At 46.8% G+C, this 25,231-nt stretch overlaps 2 long non-coding RNA genes across 2 annotated transcripts in view; one reads left to right on the top strand and one right to left on the bottom strand.

Moving 5' to 3' along the window:
- LOC144698961 (uncharacterized) overlaps window positions 1–25,231 on the bottom strand; it is a 54,811-nt gene that overhangs the window by 3,191 nt on the left and 26,389 nt on the right. The gene's annotated exons all lie outside the window — the stretch shown is intronic.
- Window positions 1–25,231, top strand: part of LOC144698950 (uncharacterized) — a 48,439-nt gene that overhangs the window by 5,059 nt on the left and 18,149 nt on the right. Inside the window, exon 2 of the long non-coding RNA XR_013580552.1 lies at window positions 16,951–17,107. This is a non-coding gene — a long non-coding RNA (uncharacterized LOC144698950). The remainder of the gene's footprint in view (window positions 1–16,950; window positions 17,108–25,231) is intronic.

Here is a 25,231-nt window from a genome sequence, read left to right as displayed (position 1 = left end):
CAGGGCAAACACATCTGCAGTAAGTGTCTGAAGTTTGAGCAACTTCAGCTAGAGTTTATGAGCTGGAAGCTGAACTACAGACACTGCAGTGCATCAGGGAGGGGGAAAGTTACCTCGATTCTTTGTACCAAGAGGCAGTCACATCTCTTAGGACAGGGTCTTCTGATTTGGTAAGTGGTCAGGGACAGGAGAATGTGACTGCGAGTGAGGCAGGTAAGTGGACTCAAAGGGCAGGACCGCAGGAGCCTCGACCTTTGCAATTGTCCAACAAGTTTGAGGTTTATTCAGTTTGTTTGGATGAGAGTGGGGGCTGCAGGGTGGATGAGCTACCTGGCCATGGCACCTTGGTACAGGAAGCCATTAAGCTGGGGGGGGGGAACAAAAAGTAGTAGTAGGGGATAGTATAGTCAGAGGGACTGACACCATTCTCTGCAGCAAAGAGCATGAGTCCAGGTGGCTGTGTTGCCTACCAGGGTTGTGGACATCTACTCGGGGCTGGAGAGGAACTTGCAGTGGGAGGGGGAGGACCCAGTCGTCCAGGTCCATGTAAACACAAATGACATAGGCAGGAGAAAAAAGAAGGTTTTGCACAGTCAATCTGAGGATTTAGGCACCAAATTAGGAAACAAAACCTCAAAGGTCATAATCTCTGGATTATCACCTGAGATATGTACAAATTGGCATAGGACAAATCAGATTAGGGAGATTAATGTGTGGCTCAAAGACTGGTATGGGAGAAGTGGGTTCCAGTTCCTGGGGCACTGGCACCAGTGCTGGAGAAAGTGGGATCTGTACTGTTGGGACGGTTTACAACTGAAGTAGAGAGGGTTTTAAACTAAGTAGTGGGGGCAAGGAATCAAATTTGCGAAGATGTGGTAAATCAAAGAGCAGAGACAAGACCAAAGTAAAAGGTGTTATTACGGGAAATGAAAAACAGACCGTGACAGGGAGGGATAGAGAGTGTAAATCTAACAGTAAATCAATTGACAAAGCTAGAGGTTATAAAAAGAATAAAAGGATAAAACTAAATGCTCTTTATCTGAATGCACATAGCATTCAAAAGAAAATAGATGAGCTGAGAATGCACATAGAAATAAATGAGTATGATTTGATGGCAATTACAGAGGCATGGCGGCAGGAGGATATTGATTGGGACCTGAATATTGAAGGGTACAGAATATTTAGGAAGGACAGGAAGTGAGGAAAAGGTGGAGAGGTGGCTCTGTTAGTTAATGATGGCATTAGCACAATAGAGAGACCTAAATTCAGAAAACCAGGATGTGGAAACGGTTTGTGTAGAGATGAGAAATGATAAAGGCAAGAAGTCACTTGTGGGAGTTGTGCACAGGCCCCCTAACATGTAGGGCTGAGCATGAAGGAAGAAGTAATTGCAGTTCGTCAGAAAGGCATGACGATAATCACAGGAGATTTTAATTTACATATGGACTGGAAAAGTCTGACCCAACCTGACTGAGCGTGAAAAGACACGCGATGATGTTGGCTGAGCATGCCGATGTCAACACGCAGTCGTGTGATAGTTCGGTTGGTGGCTGAGTGCTGGAGCCGGCAGCATGCCCGCCAACAATGAAAAGGTCTATTAAGGCCGCTAAGTTATCAATTGTGCCGAATTTTTCACTGCCTGTTCAACCTAACGGTTGACAGGCAGGCGAAAAGGTCAAACAGCCTTTACATTTTTTTGGAAACCTCATCCATGGGTGGGATGAGGTTTCCAAAATCAAATACAAATGAAATAAAAACTTTAATTTTTAATTAAAAACATGTCTCTGCTCATGTGACAGAGTCACAAGAGGGATCATGTTTTATTAATTTTTTGTGCTGTTTAATAATTTTTTCAATATATTTTTCATCTCCTTGAGGCAGCTCCATGCCTCAGGGAGATTATTCAGCACTCCCTCGTGCGCATGCGTAAAGTTTGGACTAGGCCTGTTCACCCTCTTACCCCTGCCTGCACAGGCAGGGCTCAGCGCTGCTGCTCGTGTATCATGCTGGACGGGCCTTAATTGGCTCGCCCACATAAAATCGCGGAGTGCTGCTGATTGTGGGCAGCAGTTGGCTTCCTGACCACCCCTGCCCGTCCCCGCCGATCCCGCACACCAAGGGTAAAATTCTACCCATAGGTAGGTTAAGTGAGTGGGCAAAGATCTGGCAAATGGAGTATAATGTGGAAAAATGTGAAGTTGTCCATTTTGGCAGGAAGAATAAAAGAGAAGCATATTATCTAAATAGTGAGAGATTGCAGAGGGATGTGGGTGTTCTAGTGTATGAATCACAAAAGGCTAGTATGCAAGATATTAGGAAAGCTAATAGAGTGTTATAATTTATTGCGAGGGGAATTGAATACAAAAGTAGGGAGGTTATACTTCTGTTGTACAGGACACTATTGAGACCATATTTGGAGTACTGTGTACAGTACTGGACACCTTATTTAAGGAAGGATGTAAATGTATTGGAAGCAGCTCTGAAAAGGTTTACCAGACTAATACCTGGAATGGGTGGGTTGTCTTATGAGGAAAGGATGGACAGGATAGGCTTGTATCCACTGGAGTTTAGAAGAGTAAGAGGCAACTTGATTGAAACATGTAAGATCCTGAGGGGTCTTGACAGTGTGGATGTAGAGAGGATGTTTCCTCTTGTGGAAAAATCTAGAACCAGGGGTCACTGTTTAAAAATAAGGGGTCGTCCATTTAAAACAGGAATGAGGCGATTTTTTTCATTCAGAGGGTCGTTTTGGAACTCTTATCCTGAAAAGGTGGTGGAAGAAAAGTCTTTGAATATTTTTAAGGCAGAGGTGGATAGATTCTTGGTAAGCAAGGGGGTGATAGGTTATCAGGGGTAGGTGGGATGCAGATTTCAGGTTACTATCAGATCAGCCATGATCTTATTAAATGGTGGGGCTGGCTCAAGGGGCTGAATGACCTATTCCTGCTCTTTGTTTGTATGTAAGTAAAATGAAGCAAGAAAAAGGTTGCGGATGTCAGATTGATAGTGAAGTGAGATTTTTAAAATTCTTTCATGGGATATGGGGTGGTGGTAGCTTAGTGGTATTGTCACTGGACTAGTAACCCAAAGACCCAGAGTAATGCTCTGGGGACCTAGGTTTGAATCCCACTGTGGCAGAGGGAGGAACTTGAATTCAGTTAAAACAAATATGGAATTAAAAATCTAATGATGCCCATGAATCCATTGTCGATCTGGTCCACTAATGTTGCTTAGGAAAGGAAATCTGCTGTCCCTACCTGGTCTGGTCTACATGTGAGTCCAGATCCACTGTAGTTGATTCTTAAATGGCCTAGCAAGCCACTCAATTGTGTCAAACTGCTAGAAAGCCAATAAGGAATGAAACCGGATGGAACACCCGACATTGACCTAGGCACTGGAAATGAAAACGCAAAACCCAGCCCTGTTGACCCTGCAAAGTCCTCCTTACTAACATTTGGGGGCTTGTGTCAAAATTGGGAGAGCTGTCTCAAGGACTAGTCAAGCAGCAGCCTGACATAGTTACACTCATGGAATCATACCTGACATATAACGTCTCAGAAACCACCAATACCAACCATGAGTATGTCCTGCTCCAGTAGAGATGGTGGCACAGTGGTATACAGTCCGGAGGGAATTGCCTTGGGAGTCCTTAACATGGGCTCCAGACCCCATGAAGTCTCATGACATCAGGTCAAACATGGGCAAGGAAACATCCTGCTGATGGACAAGTAATGACCCTCCTCTCCCCCACCCCTCAGCTGATGTTGAACGTCACTTGGAGGAAGCACTGAGGGTGGCAAGGCGCAGAATGTACTCTGGGTGGGGGACTTCAATGTCCATCACCAAGAGTGGCTCGGTAGCACCACTACTGCCTGAGCTGGCGGAGTTCTAAAGGACAGAGCTGCTGGATCTGCAGCAGGTGGTGAGGGAACCAACAAGAGGGAAAAACATACTTGACCCCATCCTCACCAACCTGCCTGCTGCAGATAACTCCTGCTGAAGTATCAGTAGGAGTGACCACCGCACAGTCCTTGTGAACATGAAGCCCCATCTTCTCCATTGTGTTGTGTGGCACTATCACCGTGCTAAATGGGACAGATTTCGAAAAGATCTAGCAACTCAAGACTGGGCAACCATAAGGCACTGTGGACCATCAGCAGCAGCAGAATTGTACTCAACCGCAATATGCAACCTCATGGACCAGCATGTCCCCCACTCTACCATTACCACCAAGCCAAGAGAGCAACCCTAGTTCAATGAAGTGTGCAGGAGGGCATGCCAGGAGCAGCACCAGGCATACCTAAAAATGAGGTGTCAATCTGGTGAAGCTACAACACAGGGCTACTTGCGTGCCAAACAGCATAAGCAGCAGGCGATAGACAGAGTAAGCGATCCCAAAACCAAGGGATCAGATCTAAGCCCTGCAGTCTTGCTACATCCAGTCTTGAATGGCGGTGGACAATTAAACAACTCACTGGAGGAGGAGACTCCACAAATATACCCATCCCCAATGATGGGGGAGCCCAGCACATCAGTGCAAAGGATAAGGCTGAAGCATTTGCAACAATCTTCAGCTAGAAGTGCCGAGTGGATGTTTCATCTCGGCCTCCTCCGTAGGTCCCCAGCATCACTGATGCCAGTCTTCAACCAATTCCACTCTCTCCACGTGATATTAAGAAATGACTGAAGGCACTGGATACTGTAAAGGTTATGGGCCATGACAATATTCCGGCAGTAGTGCTGAAGACTTGTGCTCCAGAATTTGCTGCACCCTTAGCCAAGCTGTTCCAGTACAGCTACAACTCTGGAATTCTTCTGGCAATGTGGAAAATTGCCCAGGAATGTTCTGCACACAAAAAGCAGATCAAATCCAACCCAGCCAATTACAGCCCTATCAGTCTACTATCGATCATCAGTAAAGTGATGGAAGCGGTCGTCCGCAGTGCTACCAAGCAGCCCTTACTTAGCAATAACCTGTCCACTGATGCTCAGTTTGGGTTCTGCCAGGGTCACTTATTTCCTGACCTCATTTCAGCCTTGGTTCAAACATGGATAAAAGAGCTGAATTTCAGAGATAAGGTGAGAGTGACTTCCCTTGACACCAAGGCAGCATTTGATTGAGTGCGGCATCAAGGAACTCTCATAAAACTGGAGGAAATGAGAATCAAAGGGAAAACTCTTCGCTGGTTGGAGTCATACCTAGCACAAAGGAAGATGGTGGTGGTTGTTGGAGGTCAATCATCTCAGTCCCAGAACATCAATGCAGGGGTTCCTTAGGATAGTGTCCTTGGCCCAACCATCTTCAACTGCTTCATCAATGACCTTCCTTCCATCATAAGGTCAGAAGTGGGGATGTTCACTGATGATTGCACAATGTTCTGTACCAATTGCGACTTCTCTGATACTGAAGTAGTCCATGTCCAAATGCAGCAAGACCTGGACAACATTTAGTCTTGGGCAGACATGGGGCAGGTAACAATTATGGCACAGAAGTGTCAGGCAATGACCATCTCCAATAAGTGAGAGTCTAACCATAGCCTCTACAGATTCAATGGCATTACCATTGCTGAATCCCCCACTATCAACATGCTGGGGGTTACCAGAAATTGAACTGGACAAGCCATATAAATACTGTGGCTATAAAAGCAGGTCATAGGCTAGGAATCCTGCAGTGAGTAACCCACCTCCTGACTCCCCAAAGCCTGTCCATCATTGACAAGACATAAGTCAGTAGTGCGATGGAATACTCTCCACTGGCCTGGATGAGTGCAGCGCCAACAACACTCAAGAAGCTTGACACCATCCAGGACAAAGCAGCCCACTTGACTAGCACCTCATCCACAAACATTCACTCCTTCCACCACCCAACACACAGTAGCAGCAGTGCGTACCATCTACAAGATGCACTGCAGGATCTCACCAAGGTTCCTTAGACAGCACCTTCCAAACCCACTATTACTACCATCTAGAAAGACAAAGGCAGCAGTCACATGGGGACACCAGGAAATTTTTCTCCAAGCCACTCACCATCCTGACTTGGAGATATATCGCCGTTCCTTCACTGGCATGGGGTCAAAATTCTGAAACTCCCTCTCTAATAGCACTGTAGACACACCACACCACGTGGGCTGCAGCAGTTCAATGGGCAGCTCACCACCATCTTCTCAAGGGCAAAAAGGAATGGGCAATAAATGCTGGCCGAGCCAGCAATTCCCAGATCCCATGAATGAATAGAAAAAATGTGGGTGTTATTGAGAAAGCCAGCGTTTGTTGCCCATCCCTAATTGCCCGTGGAGTGGCTTACCACACCATGTCAGGGGGCAGTTAACAGTCAACCATATTGCTGTGGGTCTGGAGTCACAATAGGCCAGCCCAGGTAAGGATGGCAGATTTCCTTCCCTAAAGGAAATGAGTAAACCAGTTTTTACAACAATCTCCAATGGTTTCATGGTCACTCTTTGAGGCTAGCTGTTGAATTCCAGATTATTAATTGAAATTAAATTTCGCCAGCTGCCGGATTTGAACACTTGCCCCCAGAACATTAGCCAAGGCCTCTGAATTACTAGCCCAGTGACATTACCAATACGCACTGTCGTCACCTATCACCTTTACCTCTATGCTCACTTCTTTGGCCAGGAGTCCTCTCTGCAACCATTATTCCTGCTGTACCAGGATCCCTCCCTCTGGCCTCTTATCTGGTCTTGATCTTTTCAATGAGAACTGTTGGCAAGTCATCAACCATCTTCGTTTCTCTGCTCCCCCAGGTCTCCTCTGAACTTGTTATCAAACCTGCTGACAAGGGTGGTTCTGCATTTGTTTGGTGTACAGTCCTCTACCTTGCAGAGGCTGAGTGCTATCTCTCTGACATTGCTTCTGATCTGCCCCTCGATCATGACACCACCATCAAACATCAAGCCATTGTTTCCAGGACGATCAGTGACCTCATCTCTTCTGGAGATCTACCTCCATTGGTTCCTTCTCATAGTCTCCCAGCATCACACAAACTGCTTCTGCCTCCCTCCCAAAATCCACAATAGGACTGTCCTGGTAGACCCATCGTATCAGCCTCTCTTGCCCCACGGAAATTATTTCTTCCTATCTTGACTCCATTCACTCTTCCCTTTTCCAATTACATCCTACCTACGTTCGCGATTCCTCTGACGCCCTATGTCATATCAACAGTTTCCAGTTTTCTGGCCCTATCCGCATCCTCTTCACCATGTATGTCCAGTCCCTCTACATCTCCACCCTCAACCAGGATGGTCTGAGGAATCGCCATTTCTTCCTTGAACAGAGGCCCGAAGAATCCCCATCCACCATCACTCTTCTCTGCCTTGCTGAACTTGTTCTGTCAATGAACAATTTTTCCGTTAACTTGTCTCACTTCCTTAAATAAAAGGTGTGGCTATGGGTACCCACTTGGGCTCCAGTTATGCCTGTCTTTTTGTGGGTAATGTGGAACATTCCTCATTCCAGTCCTACTGGTGCGAAGGGCAGTGGTGGCAGGAGATAAAAACCGATGGCAGAGAGCCCCTTCAACCTGTTTCTATCTGTCAGAGCCAAAGTGTGATGTCACAGGAAAACAGGTAGGTAATTGGTGGGTATCTCCTCCGTGTCTCTTTTGATTGGCCAAGTGGTCTAAATCAGGAGACATTATTACAGCTGAAGAGTACAGTTAAAAAATTCACATATAAAATATTTAACACCAAAATTAATTAATTAAATAGAATAGAGATGGTTTGGCAGGCTATGTGCTGCAGCTGTGGTATGTGGGAGCTCGTGGATGCCGGTGCGATCCACGGTGACCACATCTGCTGCAAGCGTTGGCTGCTTGAGGAACTTCAGCTCAGAGTTGATGAGCTGGAGTCCGAGCTGCGGACACTTCGACACATCAGGGATGGGGAGAGTTACCTGGACACTGTGTATCAGGAGACAGTCACACCCTTTAGATTAATTATATCAATTTTGGACCGTGGTCAGTGACAGGATGGTGTGACTGTGAGTGAGGCAGGTATGGGGATCCAGAACTCAGATTTGGAGGAGCCTCAGCCAGTGTCCTTGTCCAATAGGTACGAGGTTCTCGCTCCCAGTGTGGACAAGGGCACAGACTGCAGGGATGATGAGTGAACTGACCACAGCACCGTGGTACAGAGTGCCATTCAAGTGGGGGGAGAAAAGAGAAATGTAGCAGTAACGCGGGATAGCATAGTCAGGGGAATAGATACTGTTCTCTGCAACAAAGAGAGTCCCCGAGGCTGTGTTGCCTACCTGGTGCCAAGGTTAAGGACATCTCTTCTGGGCTGGAGAGGAACTTGGAATGGGAGGGGAAGAGTCCAGTTGTTGTGGTCCATGTAGGTACCAGTGACACAGGTAGGACTAGGAAAGAGGTTCTGCTGAGGGACTAGGAGCAGCTCAGGGCTAAATTACAAAGCAGAACCACAAAGGTAATAATCTCCGGATTACTACCTGAGCCACGTGCAAATTGGCATAGGTTAAATAACGTTAGAGAGGTAAATGCGTGGCTCAAGGATTGGTGTGGGAGAAATGGGTTCCGATTCATGAGGCACTGGCACCAGTACTGGGGAAGGAGAGAGCTGTTCCATTTGGATGGGCTTCATTTAAACTATGCAGGGACCAGTGTCCTGGCAAATCCTATAACTAGGGTTATGGATAGGACTTTAAACTAATTAGTTGGGTGGAGGGTTCAATTGAGGGGAAGTTTAAAAATCAAAAAGAAACGAGAGAGCAGAAGTGCAGGGTAGTGAAGAGGCAACGATAATCAAAGTGTGACAGGAAGGGGCAGAAAATATAAGCAGAAGAATGCAGTAGAAATTAGAACCTGAATCAGTAATAATTGTAAAAAGTCAAAGCTTAAGGCTCTTTATCTGAATGCATGCAGCATTTGTAACAAGATAGATGAATTGATGGCACAAATAGAAATAAATGAATATGACTTGAGAGCTAATACAGAGATGTGGTTGCAGCATGACCAAGACTGGGAACTCAACATTCAAGGGTATTCGATGTTCTGGAAAAATAGGCAAAAAGAAAAAGGAGGTGGGGTAGCTTTATTAATAAAGGAAGGTATCAGTGCAGTGGTGAGTAGTGATATAGGTGCAATAGATCATGATGTGGAATCAGTTTGGGTGGAAATAAGGAATAGCAGGGAAAGAAGTCACGGGTGGGAGTTGTCCATAGACCCCCGAGGAGGTGCATCACTATAGGACAAAATATGAATCAGGAAATTATGGAGGCATCTAAGAAGGGCGCTACAATTGTTATGGGTGATTTTAATCTGCATATTGACTGGACAATTCGGATTGGCAGGGGCAACATGGAAGACAAACTTGTAGAGTGCATCAGGGATTGTTTCTTAGAGCAATAACTTGCAGAACCTACACAGGAACAGGTTATGTTAGATCTAGTGATGCGTATTGAGGCAGGATTAATAACAGATCTCATAGTTAAGGATCCTCTAGGGGGTAGTGATTGCAACATGGTAGAATTTCAAATTCAGTTTGAGGACGAGCAACTCGGGTCTCAAACCAATGTCCTCAACTTAAATAAGGGCAATTACAGAGGTATGAATAAAGAGTTGTCTAAAGCAGGCTGGGAAAATAGACTGAGGGGAAGGTCAGTGGATGAGCAGACATTTAAGCAAATATTTCATAAAGCTCAGCAAAAATTTAACCCGGTCAAAAAGAAGGACTCGAGGAGAAGGATGAACCAGTCATGGTTAATAAAGGCAGTCAAGGAGAGTATCCAATCAAAAACTAAGGCATACAAAGTGACAAAAACTAGTGGTAGGCCAGAGGATTGGGAATTTTCTAGGAACCAGCAGCGGATAACTAAAAAGCTAATAAAGAGGGAGAAAATTGACTGTGAAAGTAAATTGGCAAGAAATATATAAACAAACAGCAAGAGCTTCTATGGGTATATAAGAAGAAAGATAGTGGCTAAAGAGAGCGTGGGACCCTTGGAGGATGCAACTGGAGAATTGATAACGGGGAACAGGAAAATGGCAGATAACTTAAACCAATATTTAGCATCAGTCTTCATGGTGGAGTACACTATAAACATCCCAAAGATATCAGATAAGCAAGGAGCTAATGGGAGGAAAGATTTTGTAACAGACTCTATCACGAGGGATTAAGTATTTGACAAACTAATGGGACTAAAGGCAGACAAGTTGCCAGGACCTGATGACCTGCATCCACAGGTTTTGAAGGAAGTGGCTGCAGAGATAGCGGGGGCATTGGTTGAAATATTCCAGAACTCACTGGATTCCAGGAGGGTCCCAGCGGATTGGAACACCACTATTGTGACATCCCCGTTCAAGAAGGGAGGGAGACAAAAAGCAGGAGACTATAGGCCAGTCAGCCTCATATTTGTCGTTGGGAAAATGCTGGAGTCCATTATTAAGGAAGAAATAGCAGGACATTGAGAAAAGCTTAACGCAATCAAACAGAATCAACATGGCTGTGTGGAGGGGAAATCATGTTTGATAAATTTGCTAGAGTTCTTTGAGGATATAACAAGCAGAGTTGACAAAGGGCTAGATGTAGTGTATTTGGATTTCCAGAAGGCATTCGATAATGTGCTACATAAAAGGTTATTGCACAAGATAGGAGCTCATGGCATTGAGGGTAATGTATTAGCATGGATCGAGGATTGGTTAACACACAGAAGGCAGAGAGTCGGGATTAATGGCTCTTTTTCAGGTTGGAAAGACATAACTAGTGGAGTGCCACAAGGATCAGTCCTAGGGCCTCAATTATTTACTGTCTATATTAATGACTTGGAAGAGGGGGGCAGTGTATAATGTATCCAAATTTGCTGATGATACAAAAATAGGTGGGAGGGCATGTTGTGATGAGGACATAAGGAATATGCAAGGGGATATAGATAAATTGAGAGAGTGGGCAAAAACTTGGCAGATGGAGTTTAATGTAGGGAAGTGTGAGGTCATGCACTTTGGTAGGAAGAATCAAAAGGCAGACTATTATTTAAATGGAGAGAGACTCCAAAAAAAGTGCAGCACTGAGGGATCTGGGTGTTCTTGTGCATGAAACACAAAAAGCTAGCATACAGGTACAGAAAGTAATTAAGAAGGCAAATGGAATTTTGGCCTGTATTTCTAGGGGGTTGGAGTTTAAAAATAGGGAAGTCTTGTTACAACTGCACAGGATGCTGGTGAGGCTGTACCTTGAGTACTGTGTACAGTTTTGGTCCCCGTATTTAAGAAAGGATATACTGGCATTGGAGGCAGTTCAAAAGAGATTCACTAAGCTGATTGCTGGATTGAAAAGGTTGACTGATCAAGAGTGGCTAAACAGGTTAGGCCTTTATTCATTAGAGTTTGGAATAATGGGGGGTGATCTTATTGAAACGTACAAGACTCTGAGGGGACTTGACAGGGTGGATGTTGAAAAGATGTTTCTACTAGTGAGGGAATCTCAAACTAGGGAACATAGTTACAGAATAAGGGGACACTCATTTAAAACTGACATGCGAAGAAATTTCTTCTCTCAGAGGATAGTGAATGTCTGGAATTCTCTACTCCAGAGTTGTGGAGGCTAGATCACTGAAAGTATTTTAAGAGATTTTTGAAATATCAGAGTTGAGGGCCATGAGGAGCTGGCATGACAGAGGAATTGAGGCCTGGGGAAGATCAACCATTATCTTATTGAATGGCGGAGCAAGTTTGAAGGGCCAAATGGCCTACTCCTGCTCCTATTTAAGACCATAAGACCATAAGACATAGGAGCAGAAATTAGGCCATTCGGCCCATCAAGTCTGCTCTGCCATTCAATCATGGCTGATACGTTTTTCAACCCCATTCTCCCGCCTTCTCCCCGTAACCTTTGATCCCCTTACCAATCAAGAACCTATCTATCTCGTTCTTAAATACACTCGATGACCTGGCCTCCACAGCCTTCTGTGACAATGAATTCCATAGATTCACCACTCTCTGGCTAAAGAAGTTTCTCCTCATCTCTGTTCTAAAAGGTCTTCCCTTTACTCTGAGGCTGTGCCCTCGGGTCCTAGTCTCTCCTACTAATGGAAACATCTTCCCCACGTCCACTCTATCCAGGCCTTTCAGTATTCTGTAAGTTTCAATCAGATCCCCCCTCATCCTTCTAAATTCCATTGAGTATAGACCCAGAGTCCTTAAATGTTCCTCATATGTTAAGCCTTTCATTCCTGGGATCATTCTCGTGAACCTCCTCTGGACCCTCTCCAGGGCCAGCACATCCTTCCTGAGATACGGGGCCCAAAATTGCTCACGATATTCTAAATGTGGTCTGACCAGAGCCTTATAAAGCCTCAGCAGCACATCCCTGCTTTTATATTCTAGTCCTCTCGAAATAAATGCCAACATTGCATTTGCCTTCCTAACTACCGACTCAACCTGCAAGTTAACCTTAAGAGAATCCTTGACTAGGACTCCCAAGTCCCTTTGCACTCCAGATTTCTGAATTCTCTCCCCATTTACAAAATAGTCTATGCCTCTATTCTTCCTACCAAAGTGCATAACCTCACACTTGCCCACGTTGTATTCCGTCTGCCAATTCTTTGACCGTTCTCCTAACTTGTCTAAATCCTTCTGCAGCCTCCCCGCCTCCTCAATACTAACTGTCCCTCCACCTATCTTTGTATCATCTGCAAACTTAGCCAGAATACCCTCAGTTCCTTCATCTAGATCATTAATGTATAAAGTGAAAAGTTGTGGTCCCAACACTGACCCCTGCGGAACTCCACTAGTCACCAGCCGCCATCCTGAGAAGGACCCCCTTATCCCCACTCTCTGCCTCCTGCCAGACAGCCAATCTTCTATCCATGCAAGTACCTTCCCTCTAAAACCCTGGGCTCTTATCTTACTGAGCAGCCTCCTGTGTGGCACCTTGTCAAAGGCCTTCTGGAAGTCCAAGTAGATAACATCCATTGGCTCTCCTTTGTCTAACCTACTCGTTACCTCCTCAAAGAATTCTAACAGATTTGTCAGGCATGACCTCCCCTTGATGAAACCATGCTGACTTTGCCCGATTTTACCATGCACTTCCAAGTATTCTGAAATCTCATTCTTAATAGTGAACTCTAAAATCTTACCAACGACCGAGGTCAGGCTAATCGGCCTGTAATTTCCCATCTTTTGCCTCACTCCCTTCTTAAGCAGGGGGGTTACATTAGCGATTTTCCAGTCCTCTGGGATCCTCCCTAACTCCAGTGATTCCTGAAAGATCACCGCTAATGCCTCCACTATCTCTTCAGCTATCTCCTTCAGAACTCTGGGGTGTAATCCATCTGGTCCAGTTGATTTATCCACCTTCAAACCTTTCAGTTTTCTTAGCACCTTCTCCTTGGTAATGGCCACCATACTCACCTCTGCCCCCCGACTCTCTTGAACTTTGGGGATGTTACTCGTGTCTTCCGCCGTGAAGTCTGATGCAAAGTACCCATTCAGTTCCTCCGCCATTTCTTTGTTCCCCACTACTACTTCTCCAGCGTCATTTTCTAGTGGCCCAATGTCCACTTTTGCCTCTCTCTTACCCTTTATATATCTAAAAAAAACTCTTGCAATCTTCTTTTATATTACTGGCAATTTTACCCTCACATTTAATCTTCTCCCTCCTTATTTCTTTTTTAGTTGTCCTCTGTTTTTATGTTCTTATGTACTCAGGCCCCCTGCCACAACACTTTTTCCGGTACATTGATGACTGTATCAGTGCCACTTCGTGCTCTCGTCTGGAGCTTGAAAAATTTATCAATTTGGCTTCCAATTTCCACCTCTCTCTCACCTTCACATGATCCATCTCTGACACTTCCCTTCCATGACCTCTTTGTCTCCATTTCTGGTGATGGACTGTCTACCAATATTCATTACAAGCCCACTGACTCCCACAGCTACTTCGATACAGCTCCTCACACTCTGCTTCCTGTACGGACTCCATCCCATTCACCAAGTTCCTCCGCCTCCATTGCATCTGTACCGATGATGCTACTTTCCAAAATGGTGCTTCTGACATGTCTTCCTTTTTTCTTAACCGAGGGTTCCCCCGACTGTGGTTGACAGGGCCCTCAACCATGTCTAACCCAACTCCTGCACCTCTGCCCTCACCCCTTCCCTCCCTCCCAGAACCATGACAGAATCCCCCTTATCCTCGCTTTTCACTCCACCAACCTCCACATTCAAAGGATCATCCTCCGTCATTTCCACCAACTCCAGCATGATGCCACCATCAAACACATCTTTCCCTCACTCCCACCCACCCCACCATCCCACCTAGTTAGCATTGCATAGGGACCATTCCCTTCCTGGTCCACTCCTCCATCACCCCCAACTCCTCATCCCCTTCCCAAGGCACCTTCCCATGCAAATGCAGAAGGTACAACACCTACCCCTTTAGCTCTTCCCTTCTCACCACCCAAGGCCCCAAACACTCCTTTCAGGTGAAGCAGCGCTTCACTTGCATCTCCTTCAATTTAGTCTACTGTATTTGCTGCTCCCAATGCGATCTCTTCTACATTGGGGAGATTAAACACAGACTGGGTGACTGCTTTGCGGAACACCTTCACTCAGTCCGCAAGCATGACCCGGACCTTCCTGTCACTTGTAATTTCAACTTATCATCTTGCTCTCATGCCCACATGTCTGTCCCTGGTCTGATGCAATGTTCCGGTGAAGCCCAACGCAAACTGCAGGAACAGCACCTCATCTTCCAATTAGGCACTTTACAGCCTTCCGGACTTTACATTGAATTCAACAACTTCAGACCATGAATTCTCTCCTCCATCATTGCCCCTTTTTAAATCCAATTAATTTTTTTTTATTTTTAAAATACTTTTTCCCCACTGCACCCCTGCCCCGACCCCCACTGCCACAGGGCCACCTGTCACTAGTTTTTATGTTCTGCTTTCACAGAGCATTGATCCTTGTTCTGCTATTAACACTTTCTGCTTTCTTACCTTTGTGCTACTATCAACACCTTTTTTTAGTCTTTAACACTGCCCGCAACTAACTCTTTGTCCTGTGTCCATGACATCTTTGTCAAATTTCTCCTTAGCTCCCACCTATCCCTGACCTTCTATTTTGCTGCACCTGCTCCACACCATCTTAAACAGTATAAAATCCATCACGTTTCTACTTCTTTTTAGCTCTGAAGAAGAGTAATATGGACTTGGAACGTTAACCCTGTTTCTCTCTCCACAGATGCTGCCAGAGTTTCTCCAGCATTTTCTGTTTTTATTCGGGTCTTAGCTGTGCCTTTCTTTTTGTGTGGTATGTGGAATATTCCTTGTTCCAGTCCTACTCAGGCCATCTCCCCCAACTCTTTTTCCAGTACATTAGTGACTGTATCATTGTCATTTCCTGCTGTCACCTGGAACTGGAAAAATTCATCAACTTTGCATCCACTTTCCACCCTTTTCTCACCTTCACATGGTCCATCTCTGACACGTCCCTTCATTTTCTCAACTTCTCCGTCTCAAATTCAGGGAATAGGCTGTTTACTGATATTCATTATAAGCCCATCTACTACTACAGTTCCCTCCACTATTCTTCCTCATATAAGGACTCCATTCTAATCTCCCAGTTTCTCTGTTTCTGTTGCATCTGTTCTGATGATTCAACCTTCCACAACGGTGCTTCTCGTAAGTCTTCCTTTTCCTCAATGCAAGCTCGAGGAACAGCAGCTTGTCTTCAGATTAGGCACTTTGCAGCCATTTGGACCAAACATTAAATTCAACAATTTCAGACCATGAACTCTTTTTGATTCTGTTTTTTTTGTCACGTCCCAGTCTGAATCTTGTTTCTCATGGCCAGAATTTTCTGTTTGGCGCGGAGGTGGGAGCGGATGTGGGCGGGCACAGACCCGATCACCGCCTGCGATCGGGTCCGTGCTGCCATTTTACGTGGGCGGGCCAATTAGGCATTTCCCGATTTCCGAGAATAGTGGGAGTTTGCGGGCGTCAGTGGGCGTGCACAGACCACTGGGTCCATTGGCAACCCTGCAGTCTGTTGAAAAGAAGACCTGGCAGTCTTTTGTAGGCTGCTCACAATGGCCAGTTCCAGGCTGCAGCAGAGGGGTCCGAGTGAGCAGGCCAGGCTGCAGGGTAGGCCAGTGGGGGGCCAATGCGCCCCTCATTTTTCTGATGGCTGCCTTGCTGCCCTCCTCGAGGATGTGGAGGCATTGCGGGAGGTTTTGGCCCCCAGGATGGGAGGAAGAAGCCCCCCCACATGACGAAACATACCTGGGAGGAGGTGGCCGAGGTGGTGAGCTCCTGCGACGTGGTGCGGTGCACCTGGATCCAGTGCTGCAAGCGCTTCAATGATTTGTTGCGCTCTAGCAGGGTGAGTGCCTTGTTGGCATTAGGCATTTAACCCAGCAGGTAGCCTTACCCTCTGCAGCAACCCCCCCACCCCCCAAGGTCTCAGTGTCGTGACTGCATTGAATCATTGAGGGTATTTTTCCTTTGCTGGGTGGGCAAGCAGATAGTGCCCATGCTGAGGTCAGCCTGAGTGGGTCATGAGGAGATGACTTTTCCCCCGCAGCATGTGTTGATCTTAGTCCCACATGGCTGGTTTGGGGGCCACCTGGCGGAGCTGCACCTAGGAGCAAACTCAGAACCCCAGGACATGTCCTGGTCAGGGTAAAGAGATGGTGGAAGGGAAGCCTCAAGGTGGCGTGGCAACGAACCATCTGCTGCCCTCTATGCTGCATGTGCTTATACCTCCTTGCTATGGGGGGAAATACATGTGGTTCCGAATGTGATGTAGCAGCATGTGTCCTAGGGGGTGGGGAGCAGGCCTAGCATCCTTGTCTGAGTGATCAGCAGCAGCGGGGTAAGGAGGCACTGGAGACCTGCTTTGTCCCACTCTGGTTGGGGTGTGCTGTGTGCGAACAGTCCTTGTGCAATTTGCCCTAATCAATGATCTTCTTTCTTTACCAGGAGAAGAATGCTCATGACGTGGCCGAGCGTATGAGGATTGGAGGTGGCCAGGCACAGCTCTCCACATTAAGCTGCTTCGAGTGGGAGGCCCTTGAACTGGAGAGGCGCGATGCACCCAGGTCTACTGGTGTCAGTAAGGCCGGGCTGCCACAGCCAGGTATTTAAGCCCAACAGTGAGGTCCACATTGTCCTCCCAACAGCCATAGCACTGGTGATTGTTAAGTTAGTTATTGTTGCAACATTACTGGGCCATTGTTATGGAAGGTTGAGCGCATAATGAGCTGGGGGCACAGGGATGAACTTTGTCATTGTCTGCACGCTAACTGATGCACTGTCCTTGTTCTTCCTTTCACCATCATCAGATCATAGCTGAGAGGGGGGGCAGCCTCTCACACCTGAGGGGCCTGAAGTCTCATCAGCGTCACACCATTTCTGCGAGACAGGCGCCAGCGCAAATACTAGCACCTCGGTGGGAATTCAAACAATAACTAGTGTCCCGGGGCACAGTGATGAGGGCACTTCACAGTCGCTGGGGAAGCTGGCAGAGACAGAGAATGCCCATGGCGCCAGCAGTCAGAGGACTGCAGGGAACCAAGTACATGCTCAGTCGGTGCCAGATGATGTGCCTCTGGAGTCGTCTGCGATGCAGCAGGTGCAGGAAATGCGGCCGGGTGTGCAGGCGCATCTGGGGGTGATACATGAGGCTATGCTTGGCATGGTGTCCATGGTGGTGGAGTCCACGTGGACAGTTGCCGAAGCAATGAGCCACATGTCCAAGTGCCAAGCACCCTCCATGGAGAGAGTGGCGACTCTCGTGGAGAGCCTACTCCAGGAGACCCTCCAGGGCTTCCTGTGGATGCATTCTGACCAGCAAGCCCTCACATCGGCAATGACCTCAACTGGTCACTGCCTGTGTGGGAGATGGTGTGGACATCAAGCTTCCCAGCTCGTTGCACATCCATCTGCGGTGTGCAGGGAGGTCCGAAGTGACTTCACGTCGGTGCAGCAGCTGCCTGTCGTCTCTGCAGGCTTCTCTCAGGGCACTCCGGGTGAGGGGGGCTGCTCCTCTGCCCCTCTCCCAGTGACCGTATCATCTGGTGAGGCTGCGACAACTGGGGATGCCAGCTGCGGATCTGGCAGTTCCCTCCCAGGCGGGGCCAGCACAGGCTCCATGGGCCAGAGGACAACCGCCAAGGTCATCAAGGCCAGCAGGACAGCAGAGTCAGCAGGCTGTCTCAGATGCCACTCTGAGCGATGGGGCAGCACCAAGACTTAGCACCTGTAAAAGAAAGCATAAGCAGCTTTGATACACCACGGGTTTTTCACTGGTGCTTTTGTGTTGGCCCGAGATTAGGTCCTTATGATTTCTTTTTGATTGTTTACACTATTGTTTTCTATTTGTGATAACTTCTGCTTCACACATTAAATGCCAGATGTGTGACCACGGCTCGTTTCTTCTGCATGTGTATGTTTAAGAAAAGTGTAATGAATGATTTGTTGGACATTCAGCTTTATGTACAAGGTCCTTAGTTGGTGCTGCTGACCTGGCAGATTTTGCACTTAGGTGTCGAATATCGAGGCGGCAGCCCAGGCTTGTCCTGGTGATCCATCTGTGTTGTGCTAACTGAGGGTGCGTTGAATTAAAGCATCCTGGGTGTCCCTGCCTCCCTGGAGTAGTCCCGGGTCCGTGTCTACCCCCTCAGCATTTCCCTGTGCATGCTCATCCTCGGAATCACTGCTGGAGTCATCGTGTGCAGCCACAGACACTGTGTCAACGTCTTCATCGTCCACTACATCAACCCTTTCCAGCGCAAGATTGTGGAGAGTGCAGCATGCAAACACTATCACCAAAACATGATCTGGGGGGTACTGGAGTGCGCCCCCTAAATGGTCCAGGCATTGGAAGCGCATCTTGAGAAGACTGATGGCTCTCTCCACCACAGTCCTTGTGGAGGCGTGGCTCCGATTGTACCGCAGCTCAGTTTCTGTTCTTGGGTGGCGGAGAGGTGTCATGAGCCACCTTCTGAGGGGATAGCCCTTGTCACCCAGCAGCCATCCATCAAGCCGGGCCAGAACACTGAAAAGCCTGGGAGTGTCTGAGGATATAGACTTTGTGGGAGCTGCCTGGGTATCTTGCACAGCCTTGTAGAATCAGCATCATGCGATCACACACTATCTGCACGTTCATCGAGTGGAAGCCCTTCCTGTTGACGAAGGCACCGGGCTCGACTGCTGGTGCCTTGATGGCCACATGTGTGCAGCCTATTGCACCCTGGACGAGAGGGAATCCAGCAATCGCCACAAAGCCTCTGGCTTGCTGTGTCTGGCTTGCCTGGTCCCAACAGAAGCGGATGAAGGTCAATGCATGCCTGAACAGAGCGTTTTTGACCTGCTTGACACAAGTCTGGACAGTTTATTGGGAGACACCGCAAAGATCACCCACCAAGCCCTGGAAGGAGCCAGAGGCATGGAAGTTGAGGGCAGCTGTGATCTTCAGAGCTACTGGCATGGGGTGTCCACCCACACAGTTAGGAGAGATCTCAGGCCCAATCATCTGATAGATAGGGTTGACTGTCTCCCTTGAGAGTCAGAGCCTCCTTCGGCACTGCACCTCAGACATATTGAGGTAACTGCTTTGCCACCTGTATACCCTGGCAGCAGGATAGTGACGTCTTCTGTGGCCCCTTCCACCTTGGACTACCTCTTGGCCCTGCGCCCCTTGTGCCTGCGCCTGTACTCCCAAAGGTGGCTCCACTGGAGGCTGAAGGTGCACTCCTGGCATCCTCCCCCTTCTAGCCCTCCCTTCCTCCTCAGAGGAGCTGCCTCCAGTGGACAGATCAGCTCTCATACCCAGGCTTCCTGAAACCTGCAGGCCCAGAAAAGATTCCTCACTGCAGAGTGTTGACTTGAAGGTTAAGAGTCCATAAAAAGTTGCAGGGATGCATTCTGAAGTACTGCAGGTCACACAGGCAAGTTTGAAAAACTTTCACCAATAAATACTTCACAGAGCAGATTCATGACCCCACTGAGCCCTCTTATCCCACTCATGGATGAAGTTAATACAAATGTCTCTTACCCACCTGCCTGTTGTGCCCATGTGCCGACCCGAAGATCGCATGGGCGCCAAAAAATCGGCATCGATTGAAGACTAAAGGGCCTTAAGTGGCCTGTTAATTAATGGCGGGCGCACGTCAGACTTCAATGTGCACCTCCCAGCGAAATATCGTGATGGCACGCGGTGATGTCGGGCCACTCGCCTGACGTCACCGTGCGTTATTTTACGCGCGGACGTGGAGGGGCCATCCCCGTATGTCAAATGGAAAATTCTGCCCCATGTTTTTGCTTTTGGACAGAGCTGTTCATTATTCTGCCATTCATACTCACTCTGGAAAATGCTTTGTTTTATTTTACTCCCTTTGCCTTTTGTTCCATGTCATCTTTGGCATTTCATCTCTTCCACCTCTACCCTATCCCAGACTTTCCCTTTGGTTCTTTCTCCCCCTCCCCCTTTCAACGGCATATAACCCATCACATGTCCACCTTCCTACAGTTCTGAAGAAGGGTCATGTTCAACTCATTATGTTAACTCTGTTGCTCTCTCCACAAATGCTGCCAGACTTGCTGAGTATTTCCAGCACATTCTGTTTATTTATTTTAGTTGAGATACTGGATGGGCCGAATATTGATAAAAGGAAGGTACTGGAAAGGCAGGCTGTATTTGAAGTAGTTAAGTCACCAGATCTGGATGGGATGCATCCTGGCTTGCTGAGGGAAGTAAGGGATAAATTGCAGAGGTACTGATCATAATCTTCCAATCCTCCTTAGGTAAAGGGGTGGTGCCAGAAGACTGGAGAATTGTAATTGATCAAAAAAGGGTGTAAGGATAAGCCCAGCAATTACAAGGCAATCAGTTTAATATGGTGGTGGGGAAGCTTTTAGAAATAATAATTTGGAATAAAATTATCAGTCACATAGACAAGCGTAAATAAATTAATGAAAGCTAGCAAGATTTGTTAAAGGTAAATCATATTTAATTAACTTGATTGCGTTTTTTGATGAGGTAAAAGATTGCTGATAAGAGCAATGCATTTTTGATGTGGGATATACAGATTTCCAAAAGGTGTTGATAAAGTGCCATATGTTAGGCTTGTCAGCAAAGTTGAAGCCCATAGAATAAAGGGGGGGCAGTGGCAGCAATGTGTGAAATTGGCTAAACAACAGGAACAGAGAGTATTGATGAATAGATGCTTTTCGCACTGGAGGAAAGTATTCAGTGGGGCTTCCCAGGATCATTTTTAGGGCCACTGCCTTTTTGATCTACATTAATGACTTGGCCTAGGGTGCACGGGGCAAAATTTCAAAATACGCATGTGACACAAAATGTGAATGTATTGCTGAAAAGAGAGACATGTTTCCGAAGCTTTCTGCTGCAACATTACTTTCTTCTTGGCAATGCCTTGGCTAATTAGAATCAACCTAACAACCAATCAGCAATTTTTCCTGTAGTTTAAAATGTTGTGGTCCTTTGAACTTTGACATTCTTGCATTTATCCTGATGAGTTCAAGACGAAAAGCTTGGGCAACATGTCTCTCTTCGCAGAAATATTCAAATTCTGTACCACCAAGAAATTTGGAAGTGACATGAACAGTATGGAAGATGGTGATAAACTTCAAGAGGAGATAGCCAAGCTGGTGTAATAGGCAATCATGTGCCAGATGAAAAAGCAGAGAGGATACATTTTGGTCGGAGGCATGAGGAGAGGCAATATAAAATAAAGGGGACAATCCTAAAGGGTATGTAGGAACAGAGAGGTCTGGTGGTCTATGTACACATATCGTTGAAGATGACAGGGCAGCTTAAGAAAGCAGTTAAAAAAGTACGTGAAGTCATTGGCTTTACAAATAAAGGCATAGAGTACAAAAGCAAGGAAGTTAAAAGAAACCTTTATAAAACACTGGTTTGACTACTGTAAGCATATGAACATGCGAACATATGAACATGGAGCCACTCAGCCCCTCAAGCCTTCTCCACCATTCAATAAGATTGTGGCTGATCTGATTGTAACCTCCCATCTACCCCCGATAACCTTTCACCCCCTTGTTACAGAGGTTACACAGCTGGAAGTCACAGAATCACAGAGTGCAGAAGAGGTTCTTAGACCCATCAAGTCTGCACCGACACATGAGAAACACCTGACCTACCTATCTAATCCCATTTACCAGCACTTGGCCCATAGCCTTGAATGTTATGACGTGCCAAGTGCTCATCTAGGTACTTTTTAAAGGATGTGAGGCAACCCGCCTCCGCCACCCTCCTAGGCAGCGCATTCCAGACCGTCACCACCCTCTGGGTAAAAAAAATTTCCCTCACATCCCCCCTAAACCTCCTGCCCCTCACCTTGAACTTGTGTCCCCTCGTGACTGACCCTTCAACTAAGGGGAACAGCTGCTCCCTATCCACCCTGTCCATGCCCCTCATAATTCATTGCAATCCCTCCATTGCAAACTAACAATGACCTGATAGGGGCAGTATAAAGGTTGACACTGGCAAGCCTGAGGACAACCAAACTGAAAGATTTATACTGATGGGAGCAGTGCCTTCAACCTAAAATTATTGGAGGCAGAAACTTAGTGCCAATTATTTCAAGTGCCTTGGACACTTCTGAGGCTGAAGTCACCTCATTGCCTGTGAGATTTCTCTGTGCCATGGGGTCTACATATTCTGAAGTTGGTTGGACCTCTAAGGAGGAGGTGCAGCATTCTTGAGCTCAGCAGCTGCAGCAACAACAGTGGCAGGGGCAGTAACTCCAGCAGCAGCAGCTGCAGAATTCTCCACAGCAACATGCAGCTGGACAGAATGGAGAACATGGACTCTATGTCTTCGAAGGAGGAGAAACCCTCAGCACAGGGTCTACAGGCCAAAGATCAGCTTCCTCGACCTTTCTGAACAGGGGTGCCTCTGAAGGCTCCGACTCTTATGGTAGATGGTCACAGACCTCTGCACCCTCTTGAAAGAAGACCTAAGGCCAATAAGAGCAGGTAGTCACCCAATGCTCATGGCTGTCAGGGTGACCACAGCCCTCAGTTTCTTTGCATCTGGTTCATTCTAGGCCTCAGCTGATGGCATATGTAGGATCTCATAATCTGCAGCCCACAACTTCGAGGGCTTCTGAATTAATTAATTTTGAGATGGAAGTGACCAGTCAAACCCAGAGGACTGTTGGCTTTGCCTCCCTTGCAGGATCATTACAGGTCCAAGAGATTGTATACTGCACTCATGTGGCAATCAAGATGACCTCAGACCAGTCAGACATTTTGTCAATCCACTCCTCCAAAGTGCAGCTGGTGTGTGACCACTGCAAGAGAATAATGCAAATGTGCATCAAGTATCCAGGGAGCTGCCATAAAACGTTCATCCTTCAAAAGTCTCAGGTTCAAGCATTCCCTCCACCAGATGGCGTCATTGGTTGGCTCTAGCGGGACAAGGGATACCCACTCAAGACCTGGTCCCTCGCCCATCCCTGAGAAATCCTACCATAGAGGCATAGGAGAGGTACAACAGGAGCCATCTCTCCAGCAGGTTCACAATAGAGCAGGGCACCAGCTTGCCCTGTCCGATCTGTGGACACCCTTTAATATGGCCTGGTAAGCGTCTCCTGGTGTGCTATTCCCTGCACAACTTGGCACTGAAGACAGACAAGATAAGCTGATATCAGAGGAAGGTGGATAGCATCCAGCATCCTCAGAGAAGGAGGAAGAGGAAGAGGAAGAGGAACTTCCCGAGGTTCTGTTGGTGCCTGCAGCCATAGACCTGCATTTCTGAGAAGCACACAATGCCTTCATCCGGGCATGCTTCAGCTGAGAACTGTGCTTGCAGCATTGCACTCATTCCATGATGATCCTGTGAGAACAACTCCCACACAACCCTGCCTCAACAACAAACCTCCTCGCTACAAACACGTATTCACACACTACATTCAAAGCCTCAGGTCTTCATCATTGCATCTCATACCATTCACCAGCATTTACCTGCCCAGTATCAGAAGAAAATGACATGATGACAATTAGTAGGTCTCACAAACTCATGCCGTGATTAAAACAAACATCATCAGAATGACAGCAATGGTGTAATAAGCAATCAAGTTATTCCCATTGTGCAACAGAGGCCGTTTCCAGGGCTGTTTTTGACTTATATCCACATGATGCTATCTGGAGGCAGCCTACCCATTCCCCTATTCGAATACATGAGATGCCCGTGACATGTGTTCTTTGGGTTTTGGAGCCCTGACAAAGACTGTCTCACCTGCATCTTGGAGCAGGACACAGCTGATGTGGATCTGTCAAAGTGGCAGAGGTTAAAGTCCATGAAGTGGGGGTGTCTTGAGAAGAATCCATGCTACCATCAGCCCTTTCTCCTTCGACCTTCTCAGCATTCTTCACCTCAACTTCTCTGCTAAAAAAGAGCACTTGGCTGCAGCTGAGTATGGCATTCAATCGTAAAGGCAATGCTTTAACCAATTCTTTGCAAACTGGTAGCCATAGTGTGCAGGCCTTTGTTATAGACCAGCATCCACTCATTGGTCTGCCATTTCAGATTATTCATGAGGCTGGCTAGTCTTTCAATGAGATGATCAGGAGCACAAATTCCTGAGACATAACGGCACTCATGCTAGAGATAGACTCCTCCATTTTCTGTGGAAGTGTGTGCACTGCTTCTTGAAATTCTGACAGATGCCACACATTTCCTGTTGTTGTTTCATAAGTACCCATTTAATGCATGACCCTAAAGCTGAGCATCTGTGATCAGCTGTGCAGATTTTGAAGTGTCTTGTGCCCTCCAATGGGGATCTGCACTATTGCCCCTGCCTCCAGTACCTGCTCCTGCTCACATATGATGCAATATTCACCATGAGCAGCGAGATTGGCCGATATAAAGAGCGGTGGCAGAGCAGAACAAGAGAAGCAGCAGGAACACAGCAAGGCCAGTAGGTATAAAGAGCTATGTGACTCAGAGCAGAGTGACCTCGTTTGAAAACAAAAGGAAAAAAAAAATCAAAGTGTGACATCACTGGAAAGCAGCTAAGTGATAGGCTGGTGAGTATTTCTCTTTTCTCTTTCTCTATATTTTGTCATATTTGTTCATTTGTTCAAACAAGGAGTTTAGAAATTAAAAATTTCAATTGGGCGAGGTATATCAGTAAGTAAATTAATGAGCATTAGTTCCGAGAAGGTCTAGAAACATGGATTAAAATTAATAGTTTAAACAAGGTACAAACTAAAT

This window comes from Cetorhinus maximus, chromosome 2 (assembly GCF_964194155.1).
Source record: "Cetorhinus maximus chromosome 2, sCetMax3.hap1.1, whole genome shotgun sequence".
Taxonomy (NCBI): Eukaryota; Metazoa; Chordata; class Chondrichthyes; order Lamniformes; family Cetorhinidae; genus Cetorhinus; species Cetorhinus maximus.
This window is presented reverse-complemented; position numbering and strand designations above follow the sequence as displayed.